At 45.1% G+C, this 20,466-nt stretch overlaps 1 protein-coding gene across 1 annotated transcript in view; it reads right to left on the minus strand.

Moving 5' to 3' along the window:
* Positions 1 to 20,466, minus strand: part of DAB1 (DAB adaptor protein 1) — a 439,744-nt gene that overhangs the window by 215,925 nt on the left and 203,353 nt on the right. Inside the window, exon 2 of the mRNA XM_065656728.1 lies at positions 9,098 to 9,169. The gene's annotated coding sequence lies outside the window, so the exon portion shown is untranslated. The remainder of the gene's footprint in view (positions 1 to 9,097; positions 9,170 to 20,466) is intronic.

The following is a 20,466-nucleotide window of genomic DNA, read 5'->3' on the forward strand; positions in this document are numbered from 1 at the left end:
CCGCGTGTTTTATTTAAGAACATATATGCAGATGGTTCTCTAGAAAGCACACTCTATAAATAAAACATGTTTAATAACCCAAATAAACCAAACAAAATAAATAAACCATGCCACTGAATGGCAACTCCCTCTGTAGAAGAATTTGTAAAACATTATGGGGTTTGCGAAGTGCCTGCCTGCAAAATATTTTGTACAATTCCTTAAACAGCTGCGGAGGTCTGAATGGTGCACCAGCCAACAAACTCCCTGCTGCGCCGCTCTCCTGCTCTGACCCGGTACAAACCAAACCAGCTCCAACGTCGGCTTGAGTCAGTGCTCAGTTTTATAACTACAAGTTATGATTTATTAGAAAACAGTAACTATTACTTCATTTTCCTACTGCTGGGAGTCAGTGTAGTCCTTGGGAGGTCTGTAACGCCAGGCAAACTGCACCAGCTCACTGTCCAGCCTGGCAGGTTCCCCACAGACCTTTAAAGGAAAGCGGTGTGGCCCTACAGTTGTACATCTCACTTCTGAAGATGCTTCTCTCACCGGCAGAGTGGGGTAATGGGAATGACACTGAGATCTGAGCTTATTGCGGGTTTATTTCCAGCTCTCAGGTGAAGGGCTGAAGCCAACGCGACCTGTGGCGGTGCTGGAAGGGATCGGGCAGCAGTTCTGCTCCTGCTGCGAGGACGCGGGCGAGAGATGGAGCACAGGGGAGAAATGTCCCATCCCAGCCAGGCAGGAGGGGGATGGCCCCTTGGGAGCCATCGTGGATGCAGTTTATCTGCTGAAACCCCTGTGAAACTGCTCTGATAATGCTCCAGAGCTGCCTCTGCACTGGGGCTGCTCCACTTCAACCACTCGGTGCGGTTGGGGGGCTCATTTCTATAGGGAGGGTTGGCAGGATTGAAGCCAGGCTTGTAAGTGGTGGTTTCCGGTCAATGTGTTCTTCTCTGCCCTTTTCTATTCTCTGTATAAAGCTGAGCATGCAGGAGGAGAATCAAATCCAGTTCAGCATCAACTAATTTTTCTCAGGGCAGAAGCGACCTTTCATTAAAAAAAAAAAAAAAAATCCTCTGTATTTCCATACATGCCACAATCTGGTGAATTACCAGAATGTATTATTTATATAAAGCCTCCTGCTTTGGAGAGATCCATAATTGTTGGCTTCCTTGCTACGTGCTACAACACAGCTTGCCTTGTTTCACAGCCAGAAGTGCTGCTGTATCTTTTTGTCTTCCTCTCCCCAGCAACTCGGCTATTCTTTTGAGACCTACTGTAAGTGTCAACAGGTGGGATGGGGCGTTAGGAGGTAGAAGCTGCTGTGTTACTACAAAGGACCATCTGGGCACGACGTGCGGACACAGAATGCAGAATCCGCAGCCAGCAACGCTGGAACATCTGTCTGCCTCCAGCCCCTTCACCTATGGCAAAGGTTACGCACCGTCACTGTGCCAGCTGCGTCAGGTACCAGGGTTTTTATTTAAAAAAGAAAAAAAAAAGGCAATAGCCTGTGGAGATGTATTTTTGGCATCTTTATACATTTTAAAAACAGGACATTCTGCTTGATTCAAAGCTAAAGTATCCTCCTACTCCTCCCCACACAGGAGATCGTACTGGCACCAGATATATGGGTTTATTTGACGAGACTCTCCCATGTGGGTGCAGCACCCCCCTTCACACGACAGCGGTGGATAATATGTGCTCTGCCTGCATAAAACTTGGGATTATACAGACAGCCAAATATTTTTCAGCCAGATTTCTTAACAGTATTATTGAAGCAAGGAGCTTAACACTATTAATATGCTATCAATCACTTACAAACCCACAGAGCAACTCGGAGACAACAATTTTCCCCACATTCCTAATGGATTTTACTATAAACAAACAAAAGCATTCCCACCCTGCACTTTTTCCCTTTCCAAGACTGCTGCTGATCGGCCTTTTTTATTTTCCTCTGAGCAAACCAGTGTCAAAAATTTCCCTATCTTTAACAGCAACCAAAGCAGCAGCTGCTGAGGACTCCTGCAACCCTCAACCCATCAGCACAACGACCGAGTGAAACCCCAAAACTTTCAAACAATTCCTTTGGCTAAATCCCTGAGACTTGTGCCTCCTGACTTTGCAAAATTGCACCATGCTTCTAGCAAAACGTGCTCCCTGCTGATGAGAGGGCAAGAAACACAGAGGAAGATGCTCCATTACTCAGATGGTTTGAGCTCAGCAGCCCTGGGGATGCTCTGGGGCTGTGGGTGCAAGAGGCTGAGCCGCTCGGAGCTCAGAGATGTTTCCAACTCGGCATGTGACGACGACAAAGATGGAAAGCTGTCGGGTTACCTCTCTAGTCTAACAGCACCTGTGGACTTTTGGTCCTTTTTATTTGAATAAAGTGCTTTTTTTAATAATACTTAGTTAATACTTTATGGCATTTTTAGGCAATTCTTGCCAGGACAAACCACCTAAGGAAATGGGACTTTCATCTCAGGTGCACCCAAATCGCAGAGCCAGCTTTGAAATGTGGCTCCTCTCCACATGACTTTTTTTGGATTCCCAAAAGCTGGAATTTCTGTCATTTTTTATTAAGCTTTTTGCTGCCTGTTTGTAAACGTTCTGCCTCTCCAGACTCCCTCTCTATTCCTCATCCCCAACAAGCTCACTCGCCGAATGACACCGACGTGCCTGGCACCGCAGCGCTCACACCCTGCAAGGCACCACTTTCCAGGGCTTATTTTTCACACCAGCCACTGGTAAACGAGGCCTGTGTGACAGACCACTGGCTGGATAATGAGTTCATTCTCCAGACCCACCGAGAACAAGGTACTTTCCTGGCCCATCTGTTCGCCCAGCTCCTCCCGGCATGGCTCCGGGAATGCTGTTTCGGAAGAGAGCTGCAAAACACCCGGCAGATCGCTGATGTGCAATAGACCCCGGTTTGATGGCCTCTAACTCACAGTGCACAGCTTTCTCAGCCAAAAAATGGGAAGAGACAGAGCACTGGGATTACTTCAGAGCCATTGCTGGAAACTCTTAAACTGGAAATAAGATTCAGGGGGAAAGAAAGTCTCCAGAAGGCTAAAATAAATCTTCAAGCACAGAAGTTGCACAGGCACAGTGCGCTTCCTCGGCCACCTCTATTTTCTAGGAGAAATAAAAGCTCCAGGAAAGTCACAGGTCTGTAAAAAGAAGCGGTCAGAAAGTCAAAGCAAACATCTAGAGAGACCAGAACAAGAAATGACACTTAAAATATCAAGCCAGGAACCATATCCAGCCTCGACTGAAACTCTGGCACACTTGACCTCAAAAAAAAAAAAAAAAGCTTAAAAACTTAAGATACCAGCTGCAAATATTTCCAGAAGCAGAGAGAACTGATAGCTTATTCAATTTAGAGAAGGGATAAATAAGAAGTGATGGAGGTGGTATACTTGAGTGGCAAGTGGTTTAACAAAGATAAAGCAGAATCTCCAGTATTTCATCTTCTTAGTACAAGAATGGGGCAATGGATAACTCTGACAAAGATCACACTTGGAATTGCCCTTAAAAAACACTGTGTATGTTTTTAAACCAAACAGTTGTGCCCCACAGAACTCGCTGCTATTCGATATGAACAAGGTGCAGATGTAGGTGATTCATTAACGCATTGAGGTGGAGGACGGTCAGGAGAACGTCCTCACTCACATCCAATAGGGCTTTTCAACAACAAACACTCACGGTTAGTGTTGGGATAGGAGCCAACTATTACCAGACACGCACAGCACTGTCCATATAGAAACAGGGCCAGATACGCCCAAGGTGCAATTCAGAACAGGAAATCCTATTTAGTTTTGCAAACACATTACTGTCTTCTCCCCGACTGTACTAACGTCTGAATTAAGCCGCAATATCTCATGACTGGAACCTTTCTCCAATTCACGCTGAAGAGCCCTCACACAATCTGTGGCACTGAACAAAGTAGTAAATTCACCTCAACATCTTTATGCTTTCCCATAGTCTTTAAATCATTCATATTCAGACTTTCTGCGTGTTCTGGATCAGACAGAAATGTTTCCAGCCCATAACTCTTCCATTAACGTTTTTGAGGAACGAACTCTTTAAAGAAGCAGCCCTGTTCTTTAATCATCGGCAGCAGGAACAATGCCCAAGCTTCGCTGCTGCAGGACGAGCCTTGAGAAGCCCCTGGGCTCTGAGCCACCTTGGAGCGAGGTCCCTCTGAACACTGGCAGAAATCAGGCCCTAAATACCTCCCCAGCGAAGAGCACACGCTGCAAACGGATGGCTGGTGAGGCGCCATCTCCCTCCTGCTTGCTTGCAAGGGAAAGAAGAGTTAATGGTGCTCACAATGTCCTCCCCTGTATGGGCACAGAAGAAATTGGGCAAACTCTCCCATTTGTCATGCAACGCGTGTGAAACTCTCCCAATACGCTACCCCCTAACACATAACGCAGTTATTCTCCAAAACTTGATAAAAATTTGAGAACAAGCTTGAGAACAGGCTCCACTGCATCACCTGAAGAAGCAAAGTGGGGTGACCAAGAGAGCTGCACAGTAGGATATGAAACTTCACTGCACTGCAACCGATTTGTAAGACATCTCCCGACATTATCTTCATAGAGGAGTAGCATGCCAAGGGCTCACAGGTAAAAACCGCTACTGCACACAGCAAAATACAGTAAAACAACATTAAGAGGTTTGGTTTCAACGTGCAGAGTTCTGTAAGATGCAGAGAAAGACCTTCTTTAGTCAGGACCCTTTACACCAAGACGCTGTAGCCTTTAGGATATCAATGACATTGACTGTCCCTCTCTTTTGATAACTGCCCTTTTCTCCATGAACTCTTTTACTTCCACGGGTTTAACACGGGGCTATAAGGTCCCCATAATCATAGCTATAGCGGCTTGGACGCTTGCAGGGACGTGCTGCTCTCACCAACAGCTGCTGCTGGCAGGGTCCACGCAGCAAAGCTTCACTTCAGAGCCTCCTGTACCCCATGCGCCTGGGAGACATATGACTTAGAACTCTTGTAGGGCCAAGGAATGTTTTGTTGAACGCACAAACTTGCTTTTGAAACAACAGAATATGGCAAGCAAATACGAGCAGAGTACAGTAACACGCTGCTAGTCTGTATAATGTTTCCTCAAAAGCTCCACATTCCTGGCTTGAGGCCAGTCTCCCAAACACACTGGGCTCTCCCCCCAGTGCCATGTGTTACCGCAGGTTTCTGCCTACTTCTGAAACTGCTCCGAGATGGTCTGTCCTCCTGCAGCGATCTCCAGCTCCCCTCCTCCCGGCTGCTCACAGCTTCTGCCTCCAGCCTCTGACCTTTTGACGGCTACCTGGGAAATCCCAAATTCAGTCAGAGCCTTTTTAAAGCAAACAGTATACATACGATTAATTCTTCCTGCAGATCTCAAAAAAAACCCTTCCTGATTAGCAAAGGTCACTGAATCTCAAAAGTTTACGACAAACAATTCACACACGTTACAGCCCTCTGCTAAAAAATGAAGTAAAAGCAAAACTGATTTTGTTTGGAGAAAACAGATGTGGTTGACAAAAAGGAAAGAAGCTGGCCAGATACAAACTGAATAGCTGATGCAAGAGGAGCTGTGTGTTAACACCACCAGCAACTTGTTCTTATAAAATGAAGAGGGACAGGGCAGGACCTCCTGCCACAGCAATCCCGAGGGCTCAGCAATCAGAGGAAAAAAATAAATATATGTGTATCCTAACAGCAAGCACTGCCCAGAGCTCCTGTTCGAGTTGCTTGGTAGCAGGGTATTCTCTGGTTGCACTTTTCCTTCACAGATGTCAAAACACCTTGCAGAGGTGCGACATGATGTTATCTCCATTTTACAGACAGGGGAACTGAGTGGCGGTGACGGGAAGTTATTTTTTTTTTAAGGTGAGATAGCGTGTCATCATCAAAGTTAGAGCCACGGTCCAAAACCACTGCAGCATCACTACAAACCTCCGCAGCCTCCCCAGGGAAAGCAAAGTTGGAAGGCGGCAGCGATCCCCTCGCAGGTGCTGTGCCCCGCAGCATGCCAGCACTTCTCCCTGGTGACAGTGACAGCGTCGAGCAAAGCTCAGCACCCAAGGCCATCCAGCTGGGCCAGCACTTTGGTTCTGGTGGCTCCGAGCCCGTCCCCTCACAGATTGGTGCCCCTCAGGCAGGGATGCTCCAGCCCTCGGGGGCTTTCGCAGCTCCCGGGGCCAGCAGAAGGAGCAGCAACCTCCTTTGCTGTGAGGAGCACAGGAAAATATGAAGAGGGAATCCTCAATCATCTTCCCATCATACCTGTCTCTATTAAGCAACTGTGATTTTGCTAGCCTGACTGATCCAGAATTCATAACTATCATCTATGCTCAATATTTACAATGTTAATATTTTGGTAACTTAAAAGTACCTTTCTCTGCCAGAGTTCAGTCTGTACCACTGACTAACGTACAATTTAGTATTTAAGTGTTTATGAATGAAACTCTTCTCTTCCCTCTTTATTTTCCTCCCCGATTCATGCCTTCAATATGTTTTCAAAATGTTGGGGAAAAGAGGAAATCTCATTAAGGCCAAATTTAAAAATGATGAAATGCATAATGCCTGATCCATCAATCAAAGCCAATTCTGCAGTACAGACGCACTTAAAGCCCTTCACTTTCTAATCACTAATAGGTAACACTATCAAATTCAGCCCTACACTTTATTAGAATTGCAGTAGAAAAGCACTTAGTGTAATATCCAAAGACAGCTTACCAAATACTCTTCATTTGGCTCAAAGACAAGACCAAATATGTTAATAATTCGAAAGCTTCCTCAAACAAGGTGCTTTATCAATATGCTCAAAAAAGGAAATAAAAATACCTAAACAGAACTTTCATAGATTAAAAAAAAAAAAAAAAAAAAAAAAAATCTAACTTGTATTCAGCCAGAGGACCACGACATTTTCACAGCATAGGCACTGATTTGTGAACTACCCGTGGCTGTGTTGCTGTCCCAGCTGCAGAGCCCATCATCTCCCAGTTGCAAACCTGGAACCACTTCCATTCCCTGCTGTTCCCCACCCTATTTACCCTTCCTTTTGACCACAGTCATTTCAGGTTTGTTTGCAGTAGGATTTTTTACGTCCCCATCTCCTATTTTCTCATTTCCCCATCAGCCTCTCAAGCATCTACGTCCAGTGTTGGTGGGGCAGCGATGAACTTCACCCAGGCTCCTCTCCCCCAGCTGTGACACTAAGCATCCGCGACCAGCTCCAGTGCTCATGTGTTTTCTTTTCCTACTATTGTCAACCTCAAACTTAAGGTTTTCTGAGGTTCTATTGCTCTCTGGATCACTGGCAGCGCGCTGCTGTAAAACACGCAGAGGTTCAGCAGAACTGCCCACCTGCAGGCAGCAGCAGTTTCGACAAGCAGATGTAGAAAATATCGGGTTTACACGTAGACAGAGACACTGCACGCTGGTGACAAGTAGTACAAAGGCTTATTTGATGCAAAGACAGAACGACTGCATTGCTCATGTCAAAAAAAGATCAGTGGAAGTGTAACAACAGACCATTCTGCATGCTACACACACCGCATAAAGCACAAAAAATACTCTTTATGTTTCCTGTGCTTTTTTAACCTGGTTTCTCAGGAAAAAAAAAAAAAAAGAGACATGCAATTGTTCTGTCACTCATTGCTTCCCCAAATAACTTTTGAACCTGCTGGCTGATCTCAGGTTTGACAGATAGGCAGAGGTCTCAAAGGGATTACATTCCTACCAGATGCGAGAAAATAATAGAGACTCAAACGAGTGTCTTTGCTGAACTCACCTCCTTACTCGGGGCTGTACCTCACGGGTACCAATTAGACCACAAGTCAGAGCAGCTCTGCGGATAAGGGAACAGCTGGGGGAAATGCTTGCTTATATCATCAGACAACACACACAGAAAAAATAACGTTGGGAACACTCTGACCACAGGATACACTGAGATGAGGGCTCCTGCCTTCTCAGATCCATCCTCCTCCAAGCGCAGAAATCCAGAGCAGAATCCAGAAACGCCTGTGCTGGCAGCCCGAGCACCTGTCCTTGGCATCTTTGGTGCTTATTTTGTTCTCAAGAACAAAGTCACTCACGACGTTTGCAAACTCCCGTGTGACGCCCGTGCTGATGCCCCCAGGACTGCGCTGTTTCCCCAAGGCACAGCGATAAATGGCGTTCCCTTCCTCGACCTCCCCTGCCTGCCCCCTCGGAGCTGCAAACGTGAATCCATTCTCTGAGCTACTAAAGCACAAGTACACTTTCTTGCTGGCACTCCAAAAACAAACAAACAAACAAACAAATAGAAAAGCATTGCCTGGCAAAGAGTAAGATTTCTATCCAGTCTTAAGGGGATGCGTATGACAGGGAAGCTAAAGGACTCTCATTCTGAGAGCAGCCAATGCTGCTAATTAAAACTGGTTTGGAAGATCTGCAGCTATCATATAAATCACCCTGCTATATGCTATAAATAAGAGGCAGATACTGAATTGATCAGCTCCCATTTGTCAACAAAATGAAGATACTTGATTATGCCTTTCTGAATAATAAATCCAAACATACCTAGCAGGGCACTGAGAGTTGCTAGAAGTGTCTCTTCTCTCAAACAACAGTGATTATATTACAGGGCATGCATTATGGGGGATCATCCATTTCTCTTGTTTTCTCATTTAGCACTGACATCCTCCCTCCCAGACGAAGCATTTTGCTCTATACAGCATGTGTTCATATGAGAATCTCAGAAGCGAAGCAGGAGCAAACACTACTGAGTGCCCTGATGTGATGTGCACCCAGTGGGATGTATCACAGAGCAGAAGGAAGATTTGTAAGCTGTGGAAGCCTAAATACACAGGTTTTTCTTCCTGCTCTTTTTCCTGTAGCACTTCCAAAGGACACTCAAAATGCATCAGGTCTCAGATAGAGGAGCGTCACATAGCTCTTATTGCCAACGGATATCCATCTGTACAGAACAACGCGGAGAAAAAGCTAAATTTCTTAAAATCACCTTGTAACATCACTGAACAATGGAAACCCCAAAAGGCACCACACACAAGCAACAGATCTGTAATAATAGTAATAATAATATTGATAATATAAAGTTACCTCAGCCCTTTGTAGAAAGCTCTTGTCAACCATGAACACTAGATCCCGCTCACAGCCACCATGTCTTTCTCACTGTGAAAAACAAACAAACGAGCACCAATTAGGAAGCGGCATTTATTAATGCTAAGTTCAGAGCAGCTTCAAATGTTGCAATATACTCATAAAAAAAGAAGATTTAGGATTCCTTGTCACACGGAAGGCTGCAGAAGGTTAATTGAGTTCACTGTAGAGGTATCGTTGCCTCTGTAACATATCTAACGAAAAAAGCACTGCAGTCGGGTTATGAAGATAGATTTATTTTAAGCCTTTAAAACTACTTGTTATTTTTTTTTTTCCTCTAACAGGATAATGATTTCTCTTGCTTTACCCCCAAATCCCTCTGCAACTGAACAGCAACTCTCACAGCATCCCCTTGCCCAGTGGTTTTCACACCTTCCCATACACAGATGCTCTCATCGGCTCTCATCTCACCGGCAGACGCGACGTGCAGGCGAGCCGTCACCTCTGCTGTCCGTTTCCATTTTCCCAAAGGAAAAACATCCCCTGGGACAGACCACGGGATTTAGTGCGGGCTTTCCTCTCCCCCGCCAAAGGATGGGGAAGCCAGCAAAGGAGCCCAGGGGCTGCAGGGAGCTTCTGAGGGGCTATACCTTTACTCTCTCTTCTGCTGGGGCACAAAAGAGGGAGAAAAAAAGGGGGAAATCTCCCCATCTGGGGCTCCTCATCCCCCCCTTCCAAAATGACAGCAACTGCCTACAGTCCTCTCAATATCACTTAGATTTACAGCATCCTTCTTTGTGGCCTGCTCCTCATCTGCTCATGCTAGTAAAGCTGTAACCTATGTGTACTTATTTTATCAACGATAACTGTAAATTGGGATGATTTTATTATTTTGGGGTTATGTCTGCCAATAAAAAGGAGAAGACAGTGCTAGGCTGAAATAATTTGATGGCTAGGCATTGATTTTGAAATCCTGCACCCTGAAGCGCTCACCTCGCTGTCTGCCCTGCCCTCGCTCCCCTGGCTAATTAATGTTCTCGGCACTACGAGTCCAGCCACGGTTTGCACGTCACCAGCTCTGCAAAGACTTTGCAGCCACTGTTTAGTGCCTGATGATGATGCAAAAGCTACTGCGGAGCAATTCACAACACACACACACACACACCTCGAGTACAAATAGCGCTTTCCTTGCTGAAGCAAGCAGATGGGACTCGGAGCACAAGATACCATTTTAACAAAATTAGCTTGTTCAGATGACCTGAACTTGAAATTAAGGTGTTAAAATCCAAGACAAAGAGGGTTTCTGACTGGCAGTCAGTGATGTCATACCTGTGCCAATTACAGATGTAATTCATGCAGCTGCCTTTAAAAAGAAATAATTCCCTCTCTGATACAGCAATAAGACACTGTAGACAGCCCATTTGCAGGGGATTACATGGCACTTCTCAGGTAGTTAAAGTCACTGAGCCTTTTGACCTTGTGCCTCCTAACACTACTGGAGGCATAATCACATAGGAACGCACTGCTTCTCATGTGTGTCTTATTGCTTAAATAACGACAGGCCACCCAGCAAGCTGTGGACCTCACGCTCATTTTCTATGAATTATTATGAGAAAACAACACGGATGTAATAAATAGTGCTATTAATTAGCTTATTGTATCATTTCAGGGACTGACTACACAGATTAAGAAACACTAGAGGAAGCCTGTCCCAGGCTAGAATAAAACCTCATTGCCTTAAACGCAGATATTTCAAGCTACCACGATGCTACTCGAGACAAGTAAACCTTTGCATGTTGCGGTCTGGAAGCCACTAGAACTGATCGTCTCACCAGATGAGACCCTAGCTTGCTCACTGTCGTAATGCTCAGCATATAATGAACATCAGGCAAGGTGAAAATTGATATCAAGAGCATTTCTAAGAGCTAAAAAGTTAACACCTAAATTGGAAATCAATATATGCTCCAAGTATTGATCAGCAGAATGAAATCTTCAGGTTTTTGTCTCTGCCGAGTGAATACTGTTATAGGTTGAGCTGAAGTCCACTAAAACACTCTACTTTAAACAGTTATTAAAAAAAAAAATAAAAAAGGAAAAAAGGCAACTCAACCCTGTGCTTTACAGAACTATTACCGAACTCTACCACGAGCATGCACATTTGTGCAGAACAACCAGGAACATGCAGATGTCAGCAGTGACTTTTTTACTGTTTCTTAGTTTAAGGTTGTGCTTCCCTCCTGAAGACAAAGAGCAAAGACCAGAAGAAACCCCAGCCAAGGAGCATCGCCTTTGAGGAGGATGGTGTTTGGTACGTGCATGGGAAGGACAGGTCTACACCGGGTGATGGACCGTGGGGCAAAGATCTTGAGCTTGCTCAGTCCGGGGAAGCTCAGATCTTTCTCACTTGCTCAGGCTTTCTTACTACTCTGCATGTAGCACTGCCGAAAGGAAATTATATCACTTTTGGGAGCAAAGTTGGGATCTCCCCACAGCGCTCTGCTTGATGGTAGGGACAGATCTCCTTGGGTCAATACTAGGCAAAGAGCAGCTGTGGAAGATGTCAACTCATGGTGTATATCTGCTCAAAGTAAGCTTTTCAGACTCACTGATGAATGAAATAGCTGTGAAAAACAAGCACCTTATTCTTTGAGTCTGCCAGCCTGCAAGGAAGCAGAAATTTCTGTGCACTACATCAAATAAACACTTGACCCTATGTGATCAATTCAATTCCTCCTCCTAATTATTACACACCAAAAAACCCTGAATTTCTGCTAAGTATCTCAGGTGAAAAGGGGGCAAGAATATCTCAGAAAAGGTCGGAAAAACCGTACATATCTATAAATATTTGTTGGTCTGCAATCCCTTAACTTTGCATGATTAAATACAGCCTGCTTCTGTTCTTCCACTTTATCCTCTGGGGAAATTTATCATCAAAATTATTGTACAGCATTCATTACTCTAGCCTCATTTAAAACCTTGCCCTACTTATTATTTAGGCTGAAAAAAAAAATGCTGCTTTGTATAGTATTTCCTATAATAGTCTCAATCATTACATTTAAAAGATTGCTGTAAGGCAGCTTAGCCTGCATTAGAGAAAAATAACGTGGAATTCCATAGTTAAGCGTTACAGTTCTTCTTCAGCTTTTGTTTCCCAAATTGCAACAATGCAACTTTTCAATTCCTTAAAAGGCTCTTGCTGCTAATTAGCAACACGGAGGACTTCAGTCCCTGGCTTTGAAAGGGACATCTAGTAGCTCTTCTCTGGTGGGACTGGGAGGAGGCTCCATCAGCTCGGAGGTGGCGCAGGGAACAAACTCAGCTGCGACATTCAGACCAGCCGGCAAAGCAAACAAATGGTACTTTTAAAACTCTTACGCAAAATTTGTTTGGGACAAAGAGACAGACACGGCTATGTAAAAGAAACATGATGTGGTGTCTAAAGTGAGGGAGAAAAGCTAACTTAGTAGTAATTTGGGAAATTGTGTTTGTCTAAACCTTCTTTACTTCTGAAAAAAAGATCATTAATTGGAGTTTGATGTCCCTGGTACAGTTTTTCCTGAAATGCAAACCCTCCTGGGGTGGTTTTGAGGGAGACATCATCTCTTCTCCCATTAGCAGCCCCAACAAGATCTTCTCCTACGTGGACTGCAAAATTGTTTTATTTCTAGTCTGACCACAGCAAATTCAAATGGAAACCACAGGGTGGGCAAAAGCCATACATTAACACTGAATGGTTTTTGGGTGCTGCGTCATGTATTTATTGGCTTGTTTAGGTTGTTCTGACCATCCTCACTGCCTTCCCTGGACATGACCAGCCTCGGTGGCTTTTTGCTACCCACAAAGCTGGCTATCCTTCCACCCCTTCCCCATCCCAGATCAAAGACCCGATACAGGACTTTGAACATGCAAGGAACCCCGGTTTAACTCCGTAGTGGTGAAAATTGCCCAGTTCTACCTAATCTTCCCTTCAGGTTTTGACTCACGACTATACGTTTTGCTTTCACCTGCCTACCTTCTCTTTTTGACTGCTTTCAATGAGAGGCCTTGCTAAAGACCTTTCAATATCGTAAATAAATGAGATAAGCTAGTTCCTCTCTCTTCGTTTCTTATTGACAAGTTCAAAGACTTCTAAGAGATTAAGAGTGAAAGACTGTAAGCGACCTGCTGGGTCATCAAGTCTAGGCTTTTCCTATCACTTCCAGCCATATCCTACAGTACCTTTCTACTGGATAAGCCTGATCTTATCAGCATCTCCCAAATGTTTTCTTTTTTTTTTTTTTTTTCTTATCAGTTGAACCAGTTTACCAGGTACAAATGAAAAGCTTAGTGGTCTGTAACTCCCTGGGATCATTTTCTTTCTGGTGTCACAAGAATGCATCTTGTCCTTTCTATCCATCGAGCAGACACAGTTCTCGTCATCCACGGGAAGGGAGAGAAAAAGATGCAAGTCTTGGTGGAAGGAAGGGAAGGGAACAGGACAGCAGAGCTGATGTTCATACCAGATGTACTGACAACTCCAGTACATGCAATGCACTGACAAACCCATGAAACAACGAAAATCCCTGGTTTATACGAGAGAGGTCAAGGTAGGGATCAATATTTTCCTTGGGTATTATTTTATCATTAGACTTAATAGATAAAAATATATTATTTTCTTTTTTACCCCTAATCATATGGATTCGGATTTAATAACCAAAAATATGCAGCATCTTGCTATTTGCCATGCACAAAATACAGCTTTTTCATGAGTGCGGTCAGCAGAGGCTGTTTCCGATCCATTCTGATGAGTGTCTGTGTGTTCCTATGACCGGAGGGACCGTGCTCATTAGCTGTGCTGTGCTCTAGAGGAGCAAATTACCATTGACGAACCTCGCAGCCGGCCCAACACCCAGCTCTCAGTGCCAGCAGCTGCTCAGCTCATACAGATGCACATTGGCAATCTCGCCGCCTTTCAACAAAACACATCGGGGAAAATCCATAATGCCAAATTATACCTATCACCACAAAAGGGATTTTCACAAGAGGAAAGTGTGTTCCGCATCCTCTCCCCAGCAGCCATTTTAAGTGCATAAAAAGCTGGAGCCTCGTAGCTTGCTGCAAAGAGCAGCAGAGATCTCACCCAAAGGGGACGCCGCTCTGGTGCGGGGCCAGGAGAGGTCAAACGTCACCGCGGTGCTGCGGTCACGGGCAATTTCCAGCGAGTCTGAGCCGCGGCCCATTAACCCACGTGCTACACAAACACACCGACACGAGGGAGCAGCTGGTCACCTTCTCTGGCTCCGTAATAGCTCCAAAACTCTTCTTACATACAGCAAACGTTTTAATGACATGAGTTCACTTCCTGAGGTTGATCCACAAACACTCTGGTACAGTCAAAACACCTCCCCAAACCAGGTTCTTGTAGCAAACCTGAGAGCAGCGAGTGCTCGCTCACACTGTGCAAATGAGCCAGAGGGTGAACGTGAGCAGATGCCCGACACTGCCGCTGTTTTGGAGAGGGAGGAGAGGAAGGAATTTGGTGGAGGTTTGGTTGTTGGTTTTTTTGGTGAGGCATTAATTCCACAACTTGCAATGCCATCTTCTTTTTTCAGAAAAACAAACAAACAAACTAGAATTCTATTTGTTTTCTGCAATAAATTAGCATTTTCCTCTGTTTTATAAGCCAATTCTAACTGTAGTTAGATATTCTGAAATACAGCTAATCCATCATACAAGCATTTAAACAAAAAAAGATTACTTGCAATTTAACACGAATCCCAGATGGAGAGACCACAGCTACTAGGCAACAGACAGAAGACACAGCTGGTCTTATGAAATCACCAGGAAAATGCATCAAAAGCTCCATTTTGCCCCATGGATCCACAAACCCAGCGTGGGCCCCACCACTGCCAGCTGAAAACCTCCCTGCAAGCAGGAGCTGCTTGCTCCTGGGCAGGGCAAATTTCCCACACATACAGTGCAGCAGGTATTGATTTCCCTGCAGCCCATGGAGAGGACCCCACCAGAGCAGTCATCCACACTGGAGACCCCACACCAGAGCAGCAGGATATCTCCTGAAGGAACTACAGCCGGTGGAGAGCCTACACTAGAGCAGGTTCATGCTGGAGGACGGCAGCCCACAGAATGGCCTGTGTTAGAGCAGGTCCATGCTGGAGGACTGCAGCCCATGGAAGGGCCCATGTTGGAGGACATTTACCATGGAGGACTGCAGCCCATGGAAGGGCCCATGTTGGAGGACGTTTACCATGGAGGACTGCAGCCCATGGAAGGGCCCATGTTGGAGGACATTTACCATGGAGGACTGCAGCCCATGGAAGGGCCCGTGTTGGAAGAGGTTCATCCTGGAGGACGGCAGCCCATAGAAGGGTCTGTGTTGGAGGAGGTTTACCATGGAGGACTGCAGCCCATGGAAGGGCCCATGTTGGAAGAGGTCCATCCTAGAGGACTGCAGCCCATGGAAGGGCCCATGTTGGAAGAGGTTCATCCTGGAGGGCTGCAGCCCATGGAAGGGCCCATGTTGGAAGAGGTTCATCCTGGAGGGCTGCAGCCCATGGAAGGGCCCACACGGAAGCAGGGGAAAAGTGTGAGGAGGAAGGAATGTCAGAGATGGGATGTTATGGACTGACTGCAGCCCCCATTCCCACCCACCCTGTGCTGCTGGGGCGAGGAGGGACAGGAGCTGGGAATGAAGGAGTGGAGTTGAGCCTGGGAAGAAGGGGGAAGGAGATGTTTCAGTTCTTGGCTTTGTTTCTCATCATACTACTCTGTTTTTCAATGTCAATAAATTAATTTTCTCCAAGTTGAGTCTGTTTTGCTCACGAAAGTAATTGTTAAGTCACCTCCCTGTCTTTATCTTAACCCAAGAGCTTCTCCATCATGTTTTCTTCCCCCATCCTGTTGAGGAGCAGGAGTGAGAGCAGCTGGGTGAGCATCCAGCAGGCAGCCGATGTCAACCCACCACACTCATCCATTCCCTGACAGGCATGTCTATCTTCCCAAGAGTTTATTTGGAAGCGCTTGCTGTAAACCAGCATCTCACAGAGTTAAGTGTATCGTAAAGGACCTGAGGATGGTGTCTGAGTGGCATGACAGGGACCACTGGACATTGGTCACAGGCAGGGATTCTCATAACCACTATCACAAGAGTGCTTCTTCATAACTGGAAGCTCTATAGGGGCTGGGAACTGGCTAGTCCAGAAGAGAGAAAAGTTGATCCCAGCATGACAGCCTTTCTGCCAATCCAGCCTCTATCATTTATTTAACTGTTCTTTTAATCTTCCAGGCTGCAGCTCATACATTTATATTCTTAAATTCTTTATGAGCAGCACGATTAACACCTCTTTCATCAGGCTGGAAGTAAGGCTGATCCTGACTAGTTTTGATCTGTTCCATGAACCCCAAAGATTTCAACAGTTGTTACATTTTGAGCTGTGGTTTTCCCCACAGAGAGCTGCAGCTAATCCTGTGGTACAGCCTACAACAATTTCAACATCTCTGTATCCTATAGTTTCTACGTGAGATCCTTAACAACTCCGTCTGCCTGCTGACCCCCCAGATGACTTTCCATCAGCAGAACGAGAAACTACCAGCATTAAGGGGATGATGGTTGTGAGATTATCAGTTCGTTATCCGAACATGAGTCACAGAAATCACACCCCTCCTCCTACATCTCAAACCAGAAGAAACGAGCTGTCAGACTGGCAAAAGTCTTTTCTGTTCCAGAGCGTCCAAAAGAACTATTTTAAGCAGAAAGGTCCAGGTCCCTTAAGTTGAAGGGACATCTCTTTTTCTCTGGTCCTTTTTGCAGATTTTACCAGAGGTCACCCAGCAAAACGAGGTGGTCAGATCATCAAGTGCTTGCTGTGTTTGAGGTCTCCCACAGTTACATGTCAGTGTAGATGCCTCTCTTGCTGTCCCACATGTAGCACAGAACAGGCCCAGATCCAGGCTGACTTGCCAGGGTACATCCCCTGTCCTGACATCAGCCCACCTGCACCTCAAGGAGCAGCTACTGCTGGGCAAGAAAGTCACCCTGCCACCCTCAGTGCCACCCTAAAGCCGTGGTCAGGCCTGAGACTGCAAAACGAGCATTTTGCCCACAATAACTCTTGCAACTGAGGAGAAAGAAGAACAGTTCTCAAAATCCCATTTAGGGTACACTAAAGAGGAACAGGTCAAGGCTATGGACCTTACCCCTTCCATGCCAGATCCATCACCATTCTCATGTGCTGTGGGTTTCAAACTGTGCACAAGTGCTTGTACTCTGATGAAAATAACGAAAACTTATCTCATCATGTCATTTGCAGTGGAAAGGCTGATGCTGACTTGTGAATAGCTGGATCTAATTCTCTGTCATGAGTTCACTTTCCCCTCTCCAGTCTTTATGTTTTTTATCTGTTAAAAATGAAAGGTTTTGAACGGGAACGGGCGAGGGTCATCTCTGCCTACACTTCTGTTCCACAGCCAGTGTTGTAGAACAAATACTGATGAGGATCATGATGATAATGAGGAAAATAATAATGAGCATTGATCTCGATGGAGATGCTCCTCCATTCTACCAGGCCACTGAGATGAGAATCAGGAATCCCCTGACATAAAGGATGTGTCACACTAAAGTTTAATTAACAGCAAATCACAACCCAAATGACATATTCCCCTCCCCCTCCGCCTCTCAATTTTCATATCTGACTTTTCACAATGAAACTCCAGGGGACATTTGGAAATAGAGGAGAAAGTAAAAACTTCTGCCTCCGCGTACAGCTTGTTACGCTGAGGGAGTCAGTCATCCATGATTCCTCTCTGATTTTCTACAGAGCGCTTTCTACGTGAGCAACTTCAGCATAGTCCATGGAGAGACATCAGCACAGATGAGAGGAGAATTAGGTCCAGTGTGCTTCAAGAAGACACACTTGGCATGTTATTTCACAGCTCCACGTGCTAATGGCAACACGTTACCTTCTGTTAATGGCGCCATCGGTGCGTGCCAGCTGAACACGCACCACCGCTCTTTTCAGCTCTTTTCCTGCTAAAAAAAAAAAGGAGAGGCTTACTCCAGCCAGAACACTTCGCACTCCTCCAGCCCCCTTTACTAGCACTTTCCCAACACAAATTAACTGAGGTGAAAGGTCAGGAGAGCACCAGAGAGACAACGTGAGGCCTTGTGGGCAGCGTCAGCTCAATCGGGCATCAAACGCGATGCCGAGGTGAAGGTGGGTTTGCTTCCAAACCCGCACCCAAGCCCCCACTGCCTGGAGCCACCTCGGCTTTCACATAACCATCCGGAAACCCTGTACCAAGCAACTGGTCACCACTGAAAACTCGTCTTTTCATTATTATTTTTCAAGTTACTTTTCAGCCAGATTTCTACCTTGATCTAGGTCCCTATGAACGCTAGTGGTGGAGCCCAAGAGCGCAACCAAGAAGGGTGGGGAGGGCAGGACCTCCCCTTTTTGCAGCAAGGAGGGTTCGTACTGGAGTCCATGGTGGCACTATGGCATAAAGAGACCTACAGATTTATAAGGTCTCTCCCAGCTCATATCAGGATCAGAAGAAATCAGTGCTCAAGGGAAATTCACATAGCTGTAAATAATCGAGAAACAGTGTTCAGGACTGAAATCTTTACTTTTCAGATATGATTTTTGCTATTGGTATTTCTCTAACAAACATTTTTATCTTGCTTTCAAGTGCCAGACATTTCAAAGTTTTTTTTCCCAATAAATGTAAAACATTTTTGGATTGACACACTCGTCTTTAACTGCTCAAGCAAGATACCATGCAGGAAAACATGGGTTCCCTCTCTGTCAAGATCTTGTTTATGAAAAAGTGCAACAAGCAGAATTCTTTAAAAGACCTTTTTTCTAATAACCACCATGAAGCAGTTGACTCATTTTATGGACTAAGTAGGAGGAAGTAAGGAATATCTCAGGCAATTCCATGCATTTATATCTATTACATATTAACTCATTACATATCGATCATGGAAGGAATCAATTGTTCAAATTAAAATCAATCTCCAACACGATAAGGTCATAGACTTGTGCTATTAACTGCAATCAGCCACTTAAAGAGGATACCAGCAGAATAGTTCAAAAACCAGGTACATCCTCCATTGATAACCCATCCCGTAAACATTTCCCATGGAAAAGTTCACATAAAACCACGGCTGAATTCAGAACACAACTGCAGAGCTGCATGGGAGAGAGAACACAAGTTTCAGTACCATCCCACCCTGGAATCCAGCCATCTCTACTTCTCGCAAGCAGCTTCTCCTGGATAAAGAACAGCCCTTCCTGACACAAGGAGATTCAGCTGATGAAGCAAAGACCACAAAAAATTAAAAAGAAGGACACGAGGGTGCACAGCTCCAGCCCTCCTGTGCGGCTGTGTCCTGCATGTGCAGAACCAACACTTACAGGAGCAGACCAGGAGCCAGGTAGTTTTGATCCTATCTTTAGGAGAAATAAATACTCAAAAAAAAAAAGTGAGAAACAAAAGGCTAAGTTTGTGCAAAATTCAAGCAAGCCAGTCTTGCAAATCATAACTTAGCCAGCTCGCGCTGCTGTAAGACGGAAATCTGTAATCTAATTGCAGTGAATAGCTTGAAGTGCGCTGCTATTAGAGAATCAAAGCTCCTGCATCTCAGCTTCGATATCTGTGAAACAGAAGGAATAGTGTTTACCCACCTTACAGAGATAATAGGAATAGTTACGTTTGTACAGAAATGTGATCATGTAAAAAGCACTGTGGTATAAAAGTGCTAAATATTATTATTAGGTGTATGTTTTGGTACTCCAGACATACAATTCATTCAAGCTCTTCTATTTCTTTGACACTTGTAACAGGCTTCCAATGTGACTTAAAACCCCTGCTCAAAAATAAACATCAGAATAATGAGCTTTCCTTCTTTAATTCACCAAATCGGCACAATAAGCTCATGTTTAAACAAAAAAAATGAAAAGGAAACTTGCTGCTGTGCCAGAACAGCAGCACAATCAATTTTAATTAGCATTGCTCATTGTGGGAAATGATAAGGTATCAGTCATAGTAATTGGTGATGTTGACAATTAGTCAAAGTCATTAACATCTCAAGACCCAGGACAAAAAAAGCTCACTGAATTTTAAATATCCGGAGAAGGCTTGCTTTGAAATTCTTCATTTTTTTTGCACAGTCTGAAAACAGTGCTTCCATTTATTATTTGTTAGTTTTCCATCAGAGCAGGAGAGCTGTAATAACACAACCAACCTGAATGTCACCGGCGCTTGATCAAGACAAGTTCTCCATGGAGGGCTGTGGGGAGCAGGGTCCCCTCTCCTCCTCCTGGAGCTCAGCACCACCAGACCCGCTCGGGATGCTGATCCCAGCCCCTATC

The sequence above is a fragment of the Caloenas nicobarica genome, chromosome Z (assembly GCF_036013445.1).
Source record: "Caloenas nicobarica isolate bCalNic1 chromosome Z, bCalNic1.hap1, whole genome shotgun sequence".
In the NCBI taxonomy this organism is placed as follows: Eukaryota; Metazoa; Chordata; class Aves; order Columbiformes; family Columbidae; genus Caloenas; species Caloenas nicobarica.